Source organism: Spermophilus citellus (assembly GCF_964194105.1).
Source record: "Spermophilus citellus genome assembly, chromosome: 3".
Taxonomy (NCBI): domain Eukaryota; kingdom Metazoa; phylum Chordata; class Mammalia; order Rodentia; family Sciuridae; genus Spermophilus; species Spermophilus citellus.
The window spans coordinates 210518041-210540702 of record NC_138184.1 but is presented as its reverse complement, the minus strand read 5'-3'; the positions used below and the strand labels follow the sequence as shown (position 1 = coordinate 210540702).

At 45.5% G+C, this 22662-nt stretch overlaps 1 protein-coding gene across 1 annotated transcript in view; it reads left to right on the top strand.

Annotated features, from left to right (window-relative positions):
* PLXNA4 (plexin A4) overlaps positions 1–22662 on the top strand; it is a 425973-nt gene that overhangs the window by 45561 nt on the left and 357750 nt on the right. The gene's annotated exons all lie outside the window — the stretch shown is intronic.

Sequence of the window (22662 nt, the reverse complement as noted above, 5' to 3'; positions counted from 1 at the left end):
GAGAGCAGAACATTCCAGACTTTTAGCCTGTGTGCTGAGAAGCCCTCAGCCTCCACCAAGTCCAGCCCCCTGCGGCAGGCAGGGCAGCTGCAGCTTCATAGACTAGCGGAGCAAAAGGAGAACAGAGGCCCTGAGCATCAAATAAGAGAAAAATGGTTTTCTTGTGGAGCCAAGGTTTTTGTTTTAAGTAAGCACAAGGGACTCCTGATGGGAAAGGAAATCTTTGAATTATTGGAAGATGCTTTAGGAGGAAAACTGGGCTGAGGCCAGCCTCTGTGGAATCGGGGGAACTCTTTGAACAGGGGGTGTCTGGAGACAGGTTTAATCTTTTCATGTTGGGTCCTTACACCCCTCTAATTCCTGAATTCGTGTCTTGCCCAGGGATAGGGATACCTTCCTTGGGGGTTTGAAGCACTATAAAGGCTGTTCTAGGGGACAATTGAAGGGCACGCAATGCTGATCATTTGTTCTCCTGACTCCTAGTAGGCACTTACACTGTGCTCAGGGTCCTGTGCTTTGGACCAAAAACAAGAAGCACATTTTCACCTCCATCTGGTTTATTTAACAAAGGGAAGTGGGCCCCAACTATTTATGCAACACAGAGTAGAAAATGCAAAGGAAAGATGCTTGAACACATCACCTTGCTTTGGAAATTAAGGAAGGAGACAGGTTCCTTTGCTTAGGAGGGGTTCGTGGAGGAAGCAACCTGTTCCACGGAAGAGCCAGTTCCATTATTTTCCACCACAGCCAAGAAGGCAGGGCTCACTGTCATCACCATCTTACGGTTGAGGAAATGAAGGCCTAGAGAGAACAAGAAACTTGCACAAGGTCAATTTTGTAAGTATAGAGATGGAGAAGGAAAGAGGAGAAGGGATCCCAGGTAAAGGAGGAACTTAAAGTTATGAGAACAGAAAAGCACAGGATGTGTGTGAGCAGCAGAGAGTAGTTCTCTTGGATGAAGGTCTCTGAATACGAGGCCAAGTCAGTCCTTCAGTCTGTAGGCAAGAGGGAGCCATCAAAGATTGTTGAGTGGGAGTGAGTCATGATCAGAGCAGACAAGTGTTTTGGAAAGAGGAGAATCTGGAAGAGTACAGGACATTAAGAGGTGCCGTAACAGAACATGTGACAGGTCGTGCAGCACACACACAGGAGGGTAAGAAGTCACATTATTTTGGACAATGAAAGAAAGAAAATTTTCTGTCATATTAACAAGAGGCAATGGATTTTGTAACAACAAAGAAAAAGTGGCCCATATTGTGATTCCTCCCAACTCCACCACACATCTGTACCTACCTCCTGTCCTCAGGCCGGACTGCAGTCAGTACTGTTCCATTTTGCACAAATGCCAGCTATTTTGTGGGTCATTCTGATACCAGTTTATTAACATAAGTTAACATCTTTGTGCCTTCAGACAGGTCTTGGCTTTGAGGCAGATGTTATAGAGTTGACACATGGACACATCCAGGCAACGGGGGTAAAGATCTGGTGGTGAAAAGTCAGGCTTTCAGCCCAGCCAATAATTCTTTTTGTAGTTCTAGGATGCAGGGTCTCTGGTTTAAAACAGGGTTGGTCATGAGATTCTGTATATTAGTGGTTCTCAAAGTATGGTTCCATGTCACCAGCATCACTGTGACCTGGGAACTGGTTAAAAATGCAAATGACTGTTTTGGGGGCTGTAGCTCAGTGGTAGAGCGCTTGCCTGACATGTGTGAGGCACCGGGTTCGATCCTTAGCACCACATAAAAATAAGTAAGTAAACAAAAATAAATAAATAAATAAAATAAAGGTGTCCATCTTCAACTAAAAAAAATGTTAAAAAAAATACAAATGACTGAGCTCAGGCCAGGCTCTCCAGGGATTCTGACAGAGGGTCAAGTTTGAGAAGCATAAAAAGTTCCCATGTCTTATCTGTAAGAGTAGTTTTTAGGCTGACTTGTGCTTCAGAATCATCTAGTGGTCTTGTCTAAACAGAGGTTCCATTGGTCTGAAGGGGGTCCAAGGACTTGCATTTCCAGCAAGTTCCCAGGTAAAGGTATTACTTGATTACAACAGACTGTGGCCTTGGACAGACTTCTTGGTTTCTCTGGAAATCAGTTTTTTCATTTGTATAATAAGCATTATTTACCTGATAGATTGACACAGAAGTTAAATTACATAATTCATGTGCAGTGGACTTAGCATTATCTTTGTCATTAATAAATTTGTAACATGCTTTACAAATAGAGGTACTGTGAGGGTTTGTTGGTAGAGGGAAGCAGTATGTGTATTAAGAAAATTGGGGGGTGGTGTGGGTGGCTGGAAGTGTAGCTCAGTGGTGGAACACTTGCCTCTTATGCACAAGGCACACACACAAAACCAGTGTTAAATATATAAAATGTAGAATTTACCATTTCACCACTGTCAGGGTATTCTGGGTAGCAGCATTAATTCCATGTACCATCTTGTGCAACCAGCACTTGTACCCATCTTGAGAATTATGCCATCCTCTCCAACTGAAACTCTGTTGCCACTAAATAGTAAATCCCCAATTTCCTCCTTTTCTTGGCCCCTAATTACTATGGTTCTATTTGCTGTTATGAAGAATTTGCCCACGCTAGACATTTCCAAGAAGTGGAATCTCATAGGATTTGTCCTTTTATGTCTGGCTCATTTCACAGCGTTTTTTTATGGTTCACCTATAGTGTAGCCTGTATCAAAGCTTCATTTATTTTTAAGGTTCAATAATATTCCATTTTATGGATTTTGTTTATCTTCATCAGATAATGAACATCTTTGTTGTTTCCAACTTTTGGATCTTGAGCATTGGCTTCAATAAACATTGAGAGATGAGGTTTTTTTTTTTTTTTTTTAAGTCTTTACTTATTTATTTATTTTTGTTTACACCTAGGAGTATAACTGCTAGATCATAAGGTAACATATGGTAATTCAGTGTTTGGTTTTGAGGAATTGACAAGTAAGTGGCCATACTGTTTTATATTGTCATCAGCATGTTCAAGGGTTATAGTTTCTGACATTCTCACCAACACTTGTTATTTTCTGTTTTCTTAATTAAAGCCATCCTATTATCTTATAGTTTTGGTTCTCATTTCCTTAATGGCAAATGATGTCAAGGCATCTTTTCATGTGACATGGGCCATTTGTATATCTTTTTTGGACAGATGTCTCTTCAAGTCACTTGTTCATTTTTCAGTTGAATCATTTATCTTTTGGTGTTGAGTAGTAAGAACTCTTTATATATTCTGTCTACTAGACTTTTATTGGATAGTTAATTTGAAATTTTTTTTCTCATTCTGTAGGTTATCTCTTTAGATATATTTTTAAAATTCAGTTTTTCGGAGATATAATTGCTATATCATAAACTGCAAATTTTATATTATTTATTTTTTTTGCACCAGAGATTCAATTCAGGGGCATTTGATCACTGAGCCACATCCCTGGCCCTATTTTATTTAGAGATAGGGTCTCACTGCATTGCTTAGCATCTCACCTTTGCTGAGACTGACTTTGAACTCGCAATCCTCCTGCCTCAGCCTCCTGAGCCACTGGGATTACAGCTGAAAAAAGAATATAATTTAATGAATTTTGACACATGTATGCACTTATGAAAGTGGCACCACAGTAAAGGTAATGGACACCCTGAGTGTGTTCTCAGGGCCCTTTCTAATTCCCCCTTCCTGCCTTTCCTGTCTGTGTCTATTAGTAATGTGCTCTGAGTGCCCGTGGTTGAGGCTGACACAGAGAGGCAGTTAGCTGGTCGGGGGTAGACTCAAGGACCAGACTTTTGGCGTTCTGGTTCTCTTGGCAGCAGATGCATGATTTTAAACTGCTCTTTCTTACCCCGGGCCTGCTGCCCTATCTGCCTATGACAGGGCTCTGCTGTCAGTGGTTCACTCTAGCTACCTATTAGATTGTTCACTCGTGACGCTTTTTAAAAATTACTGATATCTACCCTTTAGAGTTTCTGGAAGAGGATATCCCAGTATCTGCTCTTAAAAAAAAAGCTCCCCTGGTTATTCTGGTGCACTGAAGTTGAGATGATTTCCAACATAGTATTCCAAATTCCATCACTTACATATCATTCTATATACTTCATATTGAATCAATTTCAATCCGAAAAAAAAAATCATGAGGTAGTTAAGAACAATATAACTTATTTAAAGAAAAGGAAACAAATACCCAGTGAACCCTTCATGTTTGTGGAGTCTGCATCCACAGATTCAACCAACTGCACATTTAAGATACTTTTTAAAAAGTTATGTCTATACTGAACATTTACAGATTTTTTCCTTGTCGTTTCCTAAACAATATAGTATAATAATTATTTATATGGCATTTACATTGTATTAGATAGTATAAAGTAATCTAGAGCTGATTTCCAGTAGAGGGAAGAATACACATTGTTTGCATAGAGATTATAGGCAAATACATACCATTTTGTATAAAATACAAGATCATCCTTGGGTTTCTGTATCTAAAAGGGGCTCTGGAACCAATGCTTTGCACATAACAAGGGACAACGATACAGAGTGGGTAGGTGACTTGAGTAGATGTGTGTAGAGTGGGGATGGGAAGGTAGCCAGTGCTCTCTGTTGTTCCCTTCCATTGCTGTTGGACAAGGTAACACCACCATGCAGTGGAAGGGAGCCAGGCTGCCAGGTAGGTCTCTCAGGATGGGGTTATCATGGGCCAGGGTCTGGCTTCGCTAGTGTACCCAGAGATGAACAGATTCTCAGGACTAACTCACTCGATTCCCCTACAGTATCAATATGTAAGGAAAATGCTGTCTTCTTCATTGTAAAGGTTCTGTTCTTATCCAGTTAATGAGAGTGGTTGCTGTCCTAGGCTCCTCCATGGTCTTCATGGGAACAAGGTATCTGGTGTGCACCTCTGTAGCCCAGAGGATTGCTGAGCGAGCCACTGAGATATGAACAATATGCAGACAGAAGATGATCACAGGCTGGGCAGCTCCAGGATGGGGCTCCCCAACCTTGTCATATCTTCAGCACTTTCCTTCTCCCTGCCCAGCCCTCCTGGGTACATTAGTGATGTCTCCTTTGATCACCACAAACTGCACAAGTCCAGATATCACAAGTGTGTAGACAAGATGGGGGGGGGGGCTGACAGCTTATTTTTAAAAGAGAAATAAATATTTCCCTGAAGCCTCCAACAAGCTTCATGTGCAGTCCAGTTGACCAGGTTGGGGTCACATGGCTATTCCTAAAGGCAGGGAGAAGGAGACCACCGTGATTGCTTAATCCAGTGATTGGCTGAGGGGGCTGGGAATCTGGCTTATACACTCATCACTGAACCCTTGTGAGTGTTGCCCTGTGTGGAAGGCTAATAAAGTTGGGAATATATCAGCAAGAAAGAAGTGTTGAAGGGCGGGCCTCTCTGGGGGAGTGTGGGATCAGAACCAGAGGCTGGTTGTCCTTGGGGACAATGCCATCCATGTTGTGGAGCCTGATGATCAAGTGCTGTCCCTCCTGGGTAAGCTAGACACCACAGCTCTCCATGGTTGGTGTGAGAATGCAAATCACGCATTTCCTGCTCTTTGCTCCATCCTCTAGGCCGGCCACCCAGAGCCCGTTACCACTTTCTTTACTTGGACTATTTCGATTGCAGCCTTCTTGAATCACATTGTCGTCCTGAGAAAGAACTTGTCACCCTGATTGGGCTCTGGCTTCCTGCTCTTTCTGTGCTGATTTGGGGACGCTTTGCTCTTGTAAGGTGCCTTCTGCAGATATCTGGTGCTTCTGCACGGATGTCTTGATTGTGACTAAATTAACTCTCAGAAGGTCACCTTATCTGCTTGTTCCAGGGGCTCCTTTCTTTAGCCTGTGTGAGAAGGCTTCATCGGCTTCCTCTCAGGGCTGTGTGAAGATGCTGTTCAGATCGGAGCAGGTGGATGCTCTCATGGAGGCTGGGTCTGGTACCCGGCAGTGTACTGGTAGGTGGAGTGGGGAGTTGGTTTAGGCAAATACAAATATGACTATAATGTGGTTGGGTGTCAATTCAGGTGGAAATACAGGTCATTGGTCGGTTGCGTCATCGATTTTCACAGGCTGAACGTTGGCCTCATTGATTTTTTCACTGTGGACTGAATCTTGTTCGTCTGCTCACTGGAGATTGCTTCTTTACTTTTCTTCTTCTTTTTTCTTTTTTTCCACTGTTGGATTGCTTTTACTCACTGTCGATGTCAATCACCCCTTTCTTAGGAGAATATTTGTGACCTTGGGAAAGACTTTGTTCCTCTCTGAGCCTCAGTTTCCTTATCTTCTAAATGGAGATGGTAATTTATGCCTAAAGCATCTAGAAGCAGGGGAGGCAGCTGAATACTTGGGAGACTCACTCCTGAGAAGTGGGTGGTAAGGCTTGTGCTGTATAGGAATTGTTGTCTTGTTAAGTAAAATAAAGCTCAGACCTAGGGTTTCATTGGCCACGGAGGCAGGACTTCCATTGGAGGAGGGTATTGAGATCCCTCAGCCTCCACTCTCTTCTGAAGATTCCGATGTCTCCTGTTCATCCCTGTGGCTGGGCATGTTGTCTCCAGAGGATGGAATACATCTTCCTGATAATCCTTAGCCTCAGTGTGGATTTACAACTGACCATTAATATCTAATAGCACAGCGGAGACAAGACTGGGCATTTTAACAGGAATTTACCAAGGGCCTGGGGGTAATAAAAGAGAAATAACTAGAGAGAGTTACTATAATGAGTCAATGTGACTTCCAAGTCATGGTTTATTTAGCTTTATTGGTTTCTCCTGCAGAGAGGCCCAGTTGTAACATCCACTATGCTACCATGGGACAGTGTCCATCTTTGGCCCTTGGCTAGGCTCTCAAGACTTGTTATACTTTAGATAAAGAGGCTCAGAGGGATATGGGAGTCCCCTGTCCTACCTCTATCCATCAGTCCCAGTGACTTTCTGGGGAGCCACTTCTTACCTGGATGACTGCCATTATGAATGTCCACCTCCTCCTTTGAAGGCCACGGTCCACCCCCACCAGCATAGCCTTACCCAATAGACCAGGCCAGAGGAGTCATCCTCCCCCAGTGGAATAGTAGCCTCAAAGCAGGTGCCAGAAACACCTGTGTGAAGCCTCCACCAGGGCTCCTTAGGAGCTGAACCAGCTCTCCAGGTGGGAGGCTTGGCGGGGTCTTTGAGTCTGAGGATGAGTTGAACAAGATGAAGCAGAGAAACCTATACTTTGATAGACTCATTTCATCCTTCCTCCTTTCTCAATGTTTATCTTGTTTTTCCATCAGATTCATAGCATCGTAGAGAAAATGGTGTCCTCTCCCTGCTGTGCTAAGAGAAACCAGGAGAAGGGGTGTAACAGGCATCCACACTTCTGCCCGGAGGCTAAGGGGAAAGGTGATCATGTCCAGGGGCCCGTGGAGATGGTGATACAGTGAGCCATGTGGATGGGCCTTAAACAGAAAGGGAAAACCAAGGAGGACAGAGTCCATACCAACTCTTCCAGCTGCTTCTCCTCACCTATAAATTTTCCTTTCAGCCCTGAATCTTGGAAGGTTAAGGTTTTGTTTCAGTAAGTGAAATTAATTATCTTAAGTTTCTCAGTCTATATAACAGGATTTTTATAAAGACTAAATGAAAAAAAAAAAAGATGTAGAACTACTTCCAAAAGGGAACTAACATTTCCCAAAGTGTGTACTAGGGAGCCGTGTTGGCGATAATAGGTATTAAGCAATAAAAGGGTTCTTCAGTCAAGCAAGTTTGGGAAACCCGAGTTCACAACTGTTCCAATAGTTTTATTACCAAATCACCTCTGGGAATTTCAAAAAGCTAATGTGAGTCATGGTTTACCAAGAGGGTAACCCAGTATTTCCTAAATTTGCTCAACAGGATTCCCTTTCAGGGCTGAGCATTGGGAGGAACTGAGGCTCTTCCTAGAACTTTGTTGTCTAACCCTGTGGGATGGGGGGAGGGGTGTCCTTTCATTGAGTATCAGCAGGACTTTGTCCACACCATCTCTAGTTTTCCCATTTTTAAGTCCATGAAATGGCAAGTGTAAGTAGGAATTTCTTAAAATCCACACATTTTTAGGGCAGGGAGGATCCATTAAGGATCCATTAGGGATCTTTATTAAACCCCATCTTGTCACATGCAGATGAACCTTGAAGTCACTGTGCTAAGTGAAATAAGCTGGACACAAAAGGACCAACTCTGGCCCCACATGTGTGAGGGCCCTGGAGCAGTCAGATTGATCAAGGTGGTGGCCAGAGCTGGGGTAGAAGAACATATGTGGAATTATTGTTTAATGGGTAGAGTTTCAGTTTGGGAAGCTGGAACAGTTCTGGAGACGGCTGGTGCTGCTGATTGCACAACAGTACAAGTGCATTTGAAGCCACTGAATTTCACACTCAAAAGTGGCTAAAATGATAAACTCTTTGTTATGGATATCTTACCACAATTCTGCAAAATGTTAATATAAGAAAAAATCTTGCCCTTAGCCTGAGTTCTTTTTATTTCCACCTAATATTTATTAGACTTGCCTTTGGGCCTCCACTGGTCTGCCTAGCTGGGCATCCAGGGTGCTCCTCATATATTGAGGAGAAGGAGGACTCCTTACCAAGAACTACATTCTGGCTCTTTTCACTCCTTGAATCATAATTTTGGTTGGAAATTCATAAAGTTTACAGAATAGCCAGCACTGTGTAAACTTTCACAATGTCTCTTTGGTAAAATGCAAGTTCTGTTGTGATTGTTCTTTCACAAAACAGTACAAGTAAAATTCTAGAATCCTAAGTAAGATGTTTTGGTTGGCATCACATCCTTCAGCCAAGGATCTTTGGTGCAATCTCAGCACCTACCAAGGTGTCATCCCTGTTAGAGGTGGTCTTCCCTGTGGGATTTTTGGCAGGCTTGGTTTCATATTTTAGCTTCACTTCACCTCAGTTATTAAGGAAGAGTTTTTCATCTAGAAAATAAGGGTGGCATTAGTATTCTCTTGGGAGTGCTTCAGGGGGATGCCTTCTGCACCACAAGCTTGGTTCTTGGTAAATCTGTTCCCTGGAGCATCATCCTGAGCAGGGTATGCTCTGATGACAACCTGGCCCTTGACATCCCAAATGGCCCTTAGCTTCTTTGTCCTTCTGCCTTTGTCCTTCTGTCCTTCCCCAGTCTTTCCCATGTCAGTAAAAGAGCTCCATCATTCATGCAGGTGCTCGAACAAAAACTCAGCGAGGTACAATGAATCCTCTCTTCTGCTCATTTCCATATCACCAGCAAGCCCCCATTGGAGTAGCCATGCTCCCTGTCCATCACTGTCACCTGAGTCAGGCCTCTAGCACTCTCCAATGACTGCTGCAGTCTCCTCTTCCACCCCCGAACCATTCTGCACACAGCAGCTAGACTGAGCTTGCCTGTCCCAAACCTGACCATGATGCTCCTTTGCTTGAGTCCTCTTCATGGTTTCTCATGCTGTTTGGAATAAAATCCCAATTTCTTCCCGTGGTTTTCGGTGCCCTTCAGCATCTGCCACCTCCCTTGCTCCATGACCTCACACTTACACTTCTGTGCTTGCTCCATGCCTTCCAGCCCTGTGGCCTCCTGCCTTCTCTTTTCCAAGTCTGCTCCTTCCTCAGGGTCTTCATGCTTTTCCATTGGTCTATTGTGGTTTGTATCTGCAATGTTGCCCCAAAAGCTCAAGAGTGAAGAAATGAAGCAATGCTTATGGGTGAAAAGATTGGATTTTGTAGGCTTCAACCTCAGCAGTGGATTAATCCATTTGATAGATTAATAATTTGAGTGGACGACTGGGTGGTAACTATAAGGCAGGTGAGGTGTGGCTGGAGGAAATAGGGTGTGTGGCTTTGGGACTATATCTGCCCCTAGCCCCTTTCTCTCCCTCTCTCTGCTTCCTGTTAACCAACTTTCTCCATCCCACCCTTCTACCATGATGTTCTGCCTGACTCAGGCCCACAGCAATGGAGTTAGCTGAGCATGGACTAAGCTCTGAAAGTGTGAGCCCCAAATAAACTTTTCCCTCTCTAAGTTGTTCTGGATGAAAAGCTGACTAAGCGTCTAAAAGGCTTTTTCTCCAAATCTTTGGTCGGGGGCAGCCTCCCCTGACCATCCCTTTCTAAGCATTACCTCAGAGTCACCTCTCTGGCTGGTTACTCCAGCTACAAAACCCCCTGCCTGCAATAGTTGCTCTCGAGCAAATAGTTTTGCTCTTTTTCTTTGAGGTCCTAATACTACCAAAAATAGTTGCTTTTCTTATTTATTGTCTGTCTCCTCCATAATAAATGTAAGCTTAACAGGATCAAAGACCTTCTTGTCTTTCATGGCTGCACTCCCCAAAGGCAGGTTCCTGGCATGTGGTTTAGGAAGCTGCATACATGTTGTGGAATAAATGCATGGATGGGCATGGGGCACTTTCCTACTTGCTGACTGACCTTTTCCTACTATCCCTTGGCTGCCTAGAACTCCCTCAATCATGCCACCATCTCGGGCTCCATCAGAGGCAAGTTATTGAGTCCTATCAAGGTGGTGACAATTTTTATATTCGAATAGGCTAGAATGCCCCCCCTTTTCTCCTAGATAATGACTGTGTATTTGTCCTGGAGCCCTCTAGACTTATCTAATTCCCACTTTTGATATATTAATCTCCACTGATGACTCTGACAGTGGCTTTATGGTTTAGAGGGTCAAATGTGGGATCAACAGAAGAGCATGGCTTTGGGCAAGTTAGTGAAGTTCTTTGAACCTCAGTGTCCCCATCATGGACAATAATCATAATGGGTTGGGGAAGGCTTGTTATATATTTTCAGAATCATCAGCATTCATGAGTTTGTGGAAGGCAAAGTGCTACGTAAAGAAGAAGTGGTGGTGTTCATGAACATGGTGGACTCCTGGGGCATGTAAGAGGAAGAGAGCTGGCACAAAGCAGACTCAGAAGAGCTACTCAATCCACTTAGGCACCTCTTGGGCTTTGCAGTGGACTTGGCCCTCTGTCACAGCTGGCTGGCCTCTTGCCCTCTCTGTCCCCCTTGATACAGCTCTGAGCAGGGCCTGAAAGGGGGTATCAACAGCATCCAGCATAAATCCCTCCTCTGCCTGACCTTGCCCTGGGCCTCCATTAATGTGCTCCCTTCTGTATTTTTGTCACCTGGCAAAGGAGGAGGGCACACTTAGTTCACAGGGGGGTCCTGGGGGGAAACCAGTCATGCCAGAGGTGCTGGTGAGAGGAACTGGTGTTAGGGGGCACAGTTTGCCCAATTGAGTCCTGCTTCAGTTCTGCTCTTTATAGTGATGGATACCTGCTTGAATGACATTTTGGGCTCCACTCTCTGCTGGCAGGACAGGAGATAAGATGTCCTTTGACTGCCTCATGGGTTGCTGCATCAACCCAGAAGTAAGATGAGGTTTCATTATAGAGGGGAGGTCGGGGAGATGGGGATGTGTGGTTAATTTAGAATAATTGCTAGAAACAATTGCTAGTAACAATCCTAGACGTTTTGACTCCCAGGTGTGTGCTCAGTATGTGGGAGAGTCAGGGTGAATGGGATCCCACAACCTTAAAGCAGATGTCAGTACTTGGAAGTAAGAAGGGAGTAGGGCAAGAATGATCCTCTTACAAGGAGGATTTATTCTATGGGCAATTACATGACCCATCCTAAATTGTTTAAAAATTCAGGGTTATGATAGTAATGGAGATTATTTCCAAAACTGACCATATAAAACCCCCTATATTGCTACTCCCTCATATATTTCCAGGTAGTAGTAGCGCCTGGTCCCTAAACTTTGTTGCCATCATTCTGATTTTTTTTTTTAAAGGAGCAAATATAGCTCTGATCAGCTTCCGGCTGCAGTGGAGATTTCTGCCAAGATTTGCGGCACGCAGCTGAAATATGTTTTGTATTTTATGAGCTTTGGCTCATCATGGAATTAAATAGCACTAATTACATGAATATAGACCAGCAAGGGAGACAACTGTTCACTTCCTGATTTTCTCTAGAATTGAAAAAGAAAAGGAGGGGGTAGAAGGACAAGAAGGGGACTGGAGGGAGAACTCTGTCACTAGACCCTAAGTGACAACAGAGGGGCTTGCGTCTGGCTGAGTGTATTCCAAATCCTAGCCTGCTCTCCACAGCCACTGTTTGGTGGCCTTATGGGCTTTTGTGTGTGAAAACTCTCCTGGCACTGCAAGGCTGGTGGCTTGCGTGATCTGATGGGGGTGAAGTGAGAGGGTTCACGGGGTGGTCAGGACCTCAGGGAGATGGGTGCTCAGGGCCAAGCATCCAAGAGCATGGGCTCTAAGCCTGGCTTTTCCAAAACCCTACATCTATCATTGTTCCAAACTTACTGACTTTCTGCTGTCAGAAAAGTCTAGTTAGAGACTTCACAGCAGTCTGAGGAAGGGGAGTTCCATGTCTCTCTCACTTGCTAAGGGAAGAAGAAATAGACCATCAGATCATGCAGGGCCCATCATGGTGGAGGACAGACATCTGGCTGTGGGTGGTGGGGAGCCATGGAGCTTGGAGGCCTCCCGACCACTCTGTCGTCAACTGTCCTGCTGTGTGTGGAGGGCTCCAGAGGCTGAAGAAGCAAAGGATTAGCTCTTTAACTCTCTCCTCAGTCTCAATGAAAGGGACTGAGCTGATGAAGTGTGTCCCACCCCAGGTCCTCCTTGTGCGAGGGAGTCTGAGGTGGGCTCACTTAACAGATGAGCGCCCTGCTTCTCTGAGGGCTGGTTGCAGGTCCAACCACAGCAGGCCCCATCTGAGACCCCCTGCAATTTGGACCAAGGCAGCTGAAAAGCCAATTTAAGCTAAGACACCAAACAGTCTCTAGAGAGCAAGTTAGGCATCAGCCTTTTATCTTCCAGCAAATACCACCCCCAGGCGTTATGATTACTACCATGAGGTCACTCCACCCGGCACCTCCACAAAGGCCTCCTGAGGGCCCCTCCCAGTGGCCACGATGGCCTGTGTATCTGTGAAGACCAAAATCATTTCACTCCCGCTTCTCCTGGAGGTAGCCCAAGAGGAAACTTGGTGATTTCTCTTATCACACTATTTCCAGAAACACCATGTCACAGACAGGGAAACTGAGGCATGAAAAAAGAGCTACAACCACTTAACAGGACCATGACCAACGAGGATGACCATTCCTGAAGCCTGTGGTGTCCTTGGATGTGGTGATTCAGAGACAGGACAGCCCGGTGTCACCATGAATGGCTGTGAACTAGGTTTACCCTCCTTGTACCTGACCATGGAAGGAGATGGAAGGGGGTGGGGGAAGGGTTGTCGAGAGCAGGCAGCCCACTGGGGGAGACCAGGCTGGAGCCAGGCTGGGAGTCTGGTCAGACAGGCTGGAGGAGACGGGATGCTTGGGTCTGGCGGGCTAGTAAGGCCGCAGAGAGACTCATTTCCACATGAAACTGGGCAGGCCCCAGGATGTAGGGAGCAGGGCTATCTGGAAAGGCGGACTTGGAGCCCTTTCTCTGTGACCCAAATGTCCATCCAGATCCTAGGGCAACAAAACTGACAGCAAATGTTCCCTCGGTCACAGCTGTCGGTTGTCTTGGGAGCTTTTCATGATGTCCCTCCATTTCTATGCATCTAGAGAAAGGCGGGGGCCCTCTGAGGACTGGGAGCCAGCCAGGACAGGACAGGGCATTCCTTGCTGGCTGAGCTGAGAGGCTGGGGCAGGAGACAGAGGCACCTTGGTGCCAGTGTGCCATTCTGCAGCGCAGTTGTTGATGCTGGGCTCCGGCTGCAGCATCTGACCCCAAATTCCTGGCCAGCCTATTTCTTTAAAACTGGAAAAAGGCTAGGGATCTTATGTTGCCTGACCCAGGCTTCTCAGGAGACTGTTGTGTTTTAAAGTCTCACAGCCAGGCTTGGAGGAGAGTCATTGCTTAGCGACTCCCCCTTGGAGGCACAGTGCCTGAATATAAAGGGCCACCTCCTTGAAATAATAAAGAGCTTTATCTGGGCAGCCTGGGCTCTGCTGGGAAGGCAGACTTGGCCAGCGAAGGTAGTCCTGCACCCTGGGGCAGTGCCCTCCAGGCCAAGGGTAAGGAGGCTTGGGGAGGGGAGAGGGAGGTGGTGGAAACCATAGCCTGAGGCCTCAAGGTCAAGCAAGGACCAAGCTCTGAATGGGAGTAGCTCACAGACTCACCCTCCTGCCAGGCTCCTTCCAGCCCAGATCCAAAGCCTCTGTCCATGGTAACACTTTCCCCAGCCCCTTTAATACCCTTTTAATAAACTGAGAAGTAGAGATTATGAAAGCCCAGTAGCTGAGCTTGGTGCTGAACTTCCCCCAGACCAGGCTGAAGGCGCCAGACTGTCAGTATGTTCCCGGCTCCCCATGGCTCCCCTTCTCCATCCTTTATCCTTTCCATCACCCACCCATCTCACACCTCTCATTGCCCAAAAGAACAGCAGCAGAAGCCGAGGGGGGAGGACCTGCAACCTGTTCCAGGAGGACCCTTGGGTTTCAGACTTGGATTGGACTCAGGCTGATCCGACCCTTTGTGGCCCCACCTGCACATGAGACCACTGGAGACACCTGCACTGTGACTTTCTCTTGGGAAGAATGTTGTTTTGACTTGATCCCTGCCGCCATCCAGAGGTAGTAACGAATTTGGCTGTGACACCCCTATTCTCTGGCTGTTTTTATGATTGTGGCATTCACTTTTAAGACAGTGACAGGGGGTGGCAGTGAAGGACAGGATTTGGCTGTAGTGAGATGGACGGGCACAGGGGGGCCAGCTCTCCACCAGGGCTACCAGAATGTAGCCAACTGCACAGCTGGACCATAGATTTGCACATAAATAGCATTCTCCACAAAATGACATAAAATAGCAACTCGTGGCTTCTAGAGGCAAAGAGTTGAATTTGAAAAATGCAGATAGAAAAAAAATACTGATTACCTAAGATATTATTCTGAATATATAGATTATAGAGTAGGGTAGAAATGTAAAAAGAGCTTTTGTCCATTTTGCTAATTTGGATCAATGAGGGTCTAGTGTTTCTTGGATGTAATAAAAAAGAAGCCTGGTGGTGCCCCAATCTCCTCTCTGCCCTCACTGTACCTAGACCCTGAACCTGGGACTGACCACCAGAAACATGGGAGGTATTTCTACCCTATAGATGCTTGCATGTTGATCTTCATCTCTCTGAGCTTGGAAGCAAGAGAGGGGGCTGGTGACACTGAAAGAGGACTTTCCCCAGGGCTAATAGCCTGATAGACTACAAAGAGCAAAGACCTTGAGACCCCCAGCATCAGTTTTGAGTGCCAATTCTGAATTGCAAGCATATTCTCTGTATGGTATCTGCCTATGTCAGTTCAGGTGACACTAAATGTTGTAACACAATTTCAGGGCCTTGTCACAGTAATATTTTTTCCTTGTCTGATGTCGATGTCCCTGGAAGGTGGGTGGATCTTCTATCATAAGGCTTCCTAATCCCGTAGAGCTTCAGAATCTTTTATCCAGCCAGGTGGTTAAAAAAAAAAAGTAGAGAAGTAACTTAGTCCATTTCTGTTGCTGTAACAAAAATGCCTGAGACAGAGTGATTTATTAAAAACAGAAGTTTATTTAGCTCATGGTTCTGGAAGTTGAGAAGTCCAAGGACATGATGCTAGGATTTGGGTAGTGCCTTCTTGCTGCATCAGAACATGGTGGGGGGTGTCACCTGGTAAGACAGAGCAAGAGGGAGTCAGCTCAGTTCTCTCTTCCTCTTTTTATGATGCCTCCAGACTCGTCATGGGGTCCTACCTTGATGACCCCACCCTAATAATTTTCCAAAGACCACACCATTTCATTTGAGGATTAAGTTTCCAACACATGAAATTTAGGAGACACATTCAAGCCACTGTTGAAGATACACATATTTCTTCTCTGCTTTGACATAGAAATGCCACCGTGACACTCTCTCACCTTTCACACGCTCATGCCTGGACACTGTGTGGAAACATAAAGGCTGGGAGATGTGAGCTGTAGCTGGAAGTACCCCCACCCTAGCCCCCCCCCCCCCACTTTTTTTTTTGTTGTTGTTATTGGTAATTGAACCCAGGGCACTTTACTTTACCCATGAGCCACATCCCTAGCCCTTTTTACTATTTATTTTGAGACAGGATCTCACTAAATTGCTTAAGTCCTCACTAAATTGCAGAGGCTGGCCCCAAACTTACAATTCTCCTGCCTTATCCTCCTGAGTTGCTGAATTACACGTGTGTGCCAATGTGCCCAGCAGTGGCCTCCTCTTGCCAACAACCAGACACCAAAAGCCTCATGCATGGGAAGCACACATTTCTGGTAGGAAGTTAAGTTTCTGTTCCTGACCCACTAGCATAAAGAAGATGAAATTACCAAGAGTACAACCTTGTTGGGAGGATGGAGGGAGGTAATGAAGTTCCTGGCATCTGGCAGAGGCTGAGAAGGTGAAGTTCTATGAAGCTTCCCCGAGGGACAGCTAGACTGTCTTCCAGGAAACCCTCCCCACCTGAAGAGCAGGGATATCATTTCTGCTCTGGAGCTTCTGAGCCCCTTGCATGCAGTACAGAACTCCTCATGTGGTATGTGCTCAGGCAACAGCCACTGCCTCCAAGAGCAAATGCATGCTGATTTCTAGCAACTTCTCTCCCATGCTGAGTTTTCCTCCCTTCAGCTTTATTTTCAGGCCCCGTTCCTTTTCCTTAATGGGGACCACACTGATTTTCTTAGTTTATTGGGGCAGTGGTTCTTAAATTCGAATCTGCAGTAACTTGTTATGATATTCCATCTGGTGGACAGGACTGGTCACATTAAAAATCACATATCAGAGGTGTAGTTTCTCTGATGCATTTGAACTTGCATTTTGAAAGAACAAAATCAAATATTTTAAGTATTTATAAGCCCTGGTTTAGATCAGGGTAAAACCAGCTTTTTTAGTTTGGCCCCTGTTTAAGCTGGTGGCTCAGCACCAAGATTTACTTTGAACTTCAGCCATAGGTGCTACCAGCCACCATCTCATATACTCTCCTGAGGAGTAATTGTTCATTCATTTATCAACAAACATGTATTACACACCTACTGCATCTCAAGCTCTGGTTTCGGAACTGGAGAGAATAGTGGTTTGAAAAATACACAAAATCCTTGTTCTCAAAGTAAACGTGGTTTTAGAGAGGGTAGCATCAAAAGACAAATTTAAGTTTGTAAAATCTGAGCCTATAGTGGGTACCAGTTGCTGTGGTAGGGGCATCTTAGGCCAGTGCTGGGAGGGAGAAGCCTTCCTTGAGGAGTGAATCCAACTCTGGACACCAGAGGCTTAACTGGTTCATAACTTACCAGGAGCCAGGAGGGCACAGCCCTCAGGGTAAATGGCCCCACAGATATGGAGAGCACTGCCTGGTTGAGAAGTCAGTGCCCTTGCCCACTCACACACCCGATTCTCACTTAGAATATTGTATCACTACATGTAAAACTATAGGTCATCTCCGTGGCTAGTAGGACCCAGAAATCTCCTTGGCTTGCTCAATCCCACTGAACAGTAGCCCATTAGAGACGATATGGTAATGGATTCTTTTGGATTTTTCTGTGTATGGCTTAGAGCCTTTCATTAACAAGTGCCAGAAAACTAAAACCAAAGTGGCTTATGGAAAAGGAGAATTTGGGGGGGGGGGTGGTCATGCAACTAGGATGTACAGGCATAGAGTTGACTCCATGTTCACGATCTGAATATCTATATGATGTCACTGGGACCCAGATTTTCCATCTTTGGGCTCACTTCCACTCTTCTCAGTACTTTGGCTTCATTCTTGCATGATCCTCTCCCAACCTTCCCCCCCTCCTTTGGTTACAAGAGGGCCCCAGCCATTCTGAGGCTGCGACTCTCCAAGGTAACATTCAATAGGAGAGCTAGAGCTTGTTCCTGTCCAAAGCCTCTCAACTTGGTAGACCGGGTTCCACCGTACTCACCCCTGAACCAATCACTATGTTTCCCTCACCTCTGCTCTGTTCTGATTGGTCTGCCCAGATCATGTGGGTGGAGTCAATTCCACCAGAAACCTTCTTCTCAGAGAGGGCAAAGGGGCAGATCCCCAGGATAAATGAATGATAGCAAAAACAAATAGGTGCTCTTTATTGACAGGTTTTTCAAATGATCATGACTTTATTAGGGCTTTTTTAGAGAATTAGACCCAATAGGATGTGGGGCGGGGGAGGGGGAGGAGAGAGGGAGGGACATTGATTTTAAGGAACTGGCTCACACAATTATGGAGGCACCAAGTCCAAAATCTGTCGGGTAGATCTGTAGACTGGAGACCCAGGGAAGAGTGACAGTACAGTCTAAGCCTAAAGATAATCAGCCAGCAGAATGCCCAATTGCTCAGGGGTGGTGAGTCTTGTTCTGTTCACCCTTTACCTAATTGGATGAGGTCCACCCACATTATGGAAGGTAATTTGCCTCCCTCTAAATCCACTGATTTAAATGTTAATCTCTTGTCTAACGACACCCTCTCAGAAACATCTAGAATAATGTTTGACTGTGGGACTGTAGCTTAGCCAAATTGACACATAAAATCAACCATCATGATGACCAAGAGTAAGAAATACATTTATGTCTCCCTTAATATATACATAGTCCCACTGAATGGTGTCTATCTTTCCAATGTGTGACACATTAATAGTTTCTCTTCCATTGTACTTCATTTGAAAAAAAAATGCACATATGATCCATTTGATTGGTTTCTTGACTCGGGTGGGTTGTGAATTGTATTTTGAAACATCCTAGAATACATTTTTGTATTGTTCTATTACCTCATAGCAAAGGGTCCCAGGATCAAAACTTTGTGCAGAGGTCCAGGAAATGTCCCTTGAGCAAACAATGGGGACCTGAAGAGTTCTCCAATTTCCGGCATGATTGTGTGTGGCCTGAGTCAAGACCTTTACTGGCTCCTACCTCAGTTTTTGTATCTGCAGAGGGGGTGTACTTATAAATACGGCATCTAGTTAACAGGGTTGTTATGAACAATAAGATCAAAATGAGGTAACATACATGAAAACGCCTTGTAAACTTGGAAGGAATTTCGTGAGGTAATTGCTATTTTAAACTGCTTGATAATAACTTTCTGCCACTCAGAAATCTGAGAGGATGGCACTACTTCATGGAAATTAGTTTGAGCTCTTCAAAACTTGCCATATAAAACAAAGGCAGTCCCAATTGCTTTAATCAAAATGATGATCAGCTTCTAAAAATGTATCCCGTCTCCCCTGAGACCACTCAGAATTAAAATCTGATTTCAAAGAGGAAAACTGCAGCATGTTCGGGTTTGATTTAGAGTCCTTTGGGTCTCCTGCCCTCTGGCCCCTTTCCTGGTTCAGGGAGTCCTTGGGGGAAATCTTGGGGTGACTCAGTTCCACTACTTGCCTTTGAGAATCAAGGTTGGGCTGATTCCCTCCAAGGGGAATTATCCTTCCCTCCAAGGCTTTATTTTGAGACCATCAAAAAGATGATTTAAGAGAGAAAAGGTTGGTAGGATCTGAAATTGAGGTAGGGGCTCCTTAGGTTGGGGTTGTGGCTTATTAAAATTGATGTCCTAGGAGGGATTCCTCTCTGGAAGCTCCAGTTTTGTCAGATCAGAGCAGCCTTTGGTGACCATGGGAACAGAGGACTGGTGGCCCTCTCCACCTGTGGGTCTTCAGCTCGGGAGGGAGAACTATCTTTGGGTCACCTCCATGGTGGTGCTCAGTGGGGTCTTTGGTGAAGGTAGCTGGAGGTATCCTCTTTGTTTTCTCCCATTTCTTTTTCATTTTTCTGTTATTTGTTTCCTAATCAGTTCCTTTCGTGGTGTGGAAAATGAGAAGCTGGTTATACCCATCACACGGTATTGTTTCTGCAGACCCCCTCCCCTCCAGGCACAGTAATTTCCCCATCCCCAGATGAGGGTGATAAGTGTTTGAGATGCATAACTGCGTCTCATTTCAGTGCCTAATAGGAGATGGAGAATGAGCCACGGCACCTTTCTGCTCAGTAAATTCATAATTACAGGCTTCCTTGTCTCGCCTCGTGCAGACGAGAGAACCGCTGATTGGCTGTGGGTCTGTGAGCGTGTACAGTAAGGTGGGCTGTGGCAGGCGCACTTTCCCCCACGTGTGGCACGTTCTGACATAGGGACTGCAGAGAGTTCCCTCCAGAAGGCTCGGTGCCTGAGCCCCGACCTACACCTGTCTGTCTGGAATGAGGATTCCCAGCCCTGCTGGAATTCAGCTGTTGGCAGAAGTTTTGAGAGCTGTGTTAGCCAGCAGAGCACATGGAGCCTGAAGAGGAGTTGCTTTCAGACAAAGACCAAGGAGAAGGTGCTGGAGCAGAGAAAGTCAGAAGAGAAGCTGTATGTGGCAGAAAGACCACTGGCCTGGGAGTTAGAGGTCTGAGTTGTCCTTCATCTCCATCTTTAATTCACTATGTGGTCTCCTGTGAGATCATTTGACCTCTCTGGATATCACCTTCCTTGTCTGTAAAATCAGGGATTGGGAATCATTCAACTGGATTATCTGTTTCAGATCAAAAACTTCTAGAATCTTCTCTGTTATTTGGATTTGCACAAGCAACTCAAGAGGAACTGTCTGGGCTGACTCCTCATCACTCATATTTATAGGTACCAGCAGGAGCCATCTAATTATCATAACCTTTATCCTTTCAACCCTATTAAATCTTGTTAACAGTAACAACACATCTATCATTTATTAAGCACCTACTTTGTGCCAGGCAGAGGCCCTGTGCCAGGTGCTGTGCAGTCACCAACACTTGGAGGTGTGCAACAGCACCTGCTGATAGGTGTATGCTCTGTGGGTCAGAGAGGTTTCGGTTTTCTCCTGGTGTTCCTATGTGATGTCCTGGGACTTCTTTGCTTGAGACTTACATGACTTAAAAGGGGGCTTCCAAGTGCTCTATATTCTGGGCTCTGGAATTGTGCACTTCTAAGAACCATTCGGAATAGCAGTGGTACTACCCTGGAGTCCATCCCTAACTCTGCCTCTTATCAGCCACATGTCCTTGCAGAGCTAAAGTCTCCTCACCTGAAAGATGGGTAAAGTCATCCTCCTGCCTGCAGAGAACAGTAATGATGAGTTTGTGAGTTACTCTATGTGAAAGCATTTGCATGGGGTTTGGGGTGCAGTAAATGCTGTACAAATATTGATATTCCTTCTTGCTGTGAGCTCCTCTTTCTATTTTCTTTTTTTAAAGAGAGAGTGAGAGAGGAGAGAGAGGAGAGAGAGAGAGAGAGAATTTTTAATATTTATTTTTTAGTTCTCGGCGGACACAACATCTTTGTTGGTATGTGGTGCTGAGGATGGAACCCGGGCCGCACGCATGCCAGGCGAGCGCGCTACCGCTTGAGCCACATCCCCAGCCCCAGCGAGCTCCTCTTTCTGCCAGTCAAGAATTATTAGCTGTTGAGCCTCTGTGAGCTGCTGGGCAGCTTGCCCTTTTCTTTTAAATTTACACTCTTTACTCTTTGCATTTTAGTCTTGACATTCCAGTGACATCCTGATTAGGCCCATTTTCTCTCTTTTCCGCCGTATCTGCTACCTGATTCCTTCCTGAGCTGTGTTCCCAGGCATCCTCTTCCTCGTTTACACCTGCTTCCATATGCCCATTTGGCTCTGCAGGTCTCACCCTTCCAATTTTCCGTGTCCTCCACAAGTTCATGGCTTGCTCAAATTTCATTCCCTTCCACGCCTTGCTTCCTCACCCCAAGTTAGAAGGCTTCTTTTCCCACATGAACTCCCAACGCACTCTATCACGACCCCGTCACTCGTAGCCTAACTGCTCGTCCTATGTATAGTTTGGGTTTTGTTAGTTTCTGCCTAACTTGCCCACAAGTCCTTTGAGGGTCTTATCCTTGGGTCCTGAAGTGTCTTGCATGTGTTGTGTGTGCTCTGAGCAAATATTGGTCAAGTGAGTCAATAAATAAAGGCCATCAGCTTGCAAGACCACTGTTGGTTGTGCGGTGGGGGGTCCCCACCTGCCAGAACCTTATTCCTCTGACATCTTCTTGAAAGGATTGTAGGTCTCATTTGGATTTTGGCTGACAAGACAAAGTCTTCATTTTGTTTGTTTTCTCCTTCTGTGGGTGTCCAGCTAACCTTGTATCCTCTCTCTATTGGGGAGATTTCTGTTACTTAGCAATGTACCTCATTCCACTGCCTCATTTTTTAGGAGTTTGGGGGTGGGGAGGATGAGAGAAATTCCCCAGAGCTGAGATGCTTCCAAATGAGAAGTTGGCAGTCCCTGCCCAGATGCCTCCAAAGTGGAAGAAGTAAGAAGCTTTCCACTGGAAACAAGCAGAAAGCATCCTGAATGTAATGAAGGAGACCATTAGGGTGGACTCTGATTTGGTTCCATTGGGAGCTATTTATTTATTTATTTATTTGACCACTGGTTTCTTAAAGCATTTTTTCTCCCTCCCTTTCATGAAAACCTCTCAGAAGGGTCCCGACTGTGGGAAGCAGCTGAGCTCTGCCTTGTTAAAATAACATGAGGGCTTAGAACCGGGCAGGGTACAGAGAGCCTGGTAGATGCCAGAGGAGGAAGGGAGGGAAGATGTGGGTTTTTAATTTGGCCCCACTACACCAACAAGCAGAGCAGATGCAAGGGGAAATTCCCCTGCAGGAGGTCCAGACACAGGGCCAGAGGCAGCAGCTG